Below are 381 nucleotides of genomic sequence, written 5' to 3' on the forward strand. Positions count from 1 at the left end.
GGAAAGCATGTCAGACAGCCTGAGGGACACGTCTTAACGATAGAGTAGAATAACACGTCAAGTGCATTGTCAGGCAAGAAAACTTATGGCCTATTAGCTTAGTTGGTTAAAGCGGAATAACACGTCAAGTGCATTGTCAGGCAAGAAAACTTATGGCCTATTAGCTTAGTTGGTTAAAGCGTCGTGACACGTCAAGTGCATTGTCAGGCAAGAAAACTTATGGCCTATTAGCTTAGTTGGTTAAAGCGTCGTGTTAATGACGCGAAGGTCGCAGGTTTGAGACCTGCATGGGCCAATTTTTCCTCATTTTTAATTATATCTTTTCATTATACGAGTTAAAACACTGCGATTTTTAGAAGATAAAGACTTTTTTAAGTTTAT

At 39.4% G+C, this 381-nt stretch overlaps 1 non-coding gene across 1 annotated transcript; it reads left to right on the forward strand.

Moving 5' to 3' along the window:
* Positions 1 to 221: 221 nt before the first annotated feature.
* On the forward strand, positions 222 to 295 carry TRNAI-AAU. Its single transcript has one exon. It is a non-coding gene; the product is annotated as a tRNA-Ile (tRNA).
* Positions 296 to 381: the final 86 nt, after the last annotated feature.

This window comes from Cucurbita maxima, unplaced genomic scaffold (genome assembly GCF_002738345.1).
Source record: "Cucurbita maxima cultivar Rimu unplaced genomic scaffold, Cmax_1.0 Cma_Scf00266, whole genome shotgun sequence".
NCBI classification, from domain to species: Eukaryota; Viridiplantae; Streptophyta; class Magnoliopsida; order Cucurbitales; family Cucurbitaceae; genus Cucurbita; species Cucurbita maxima.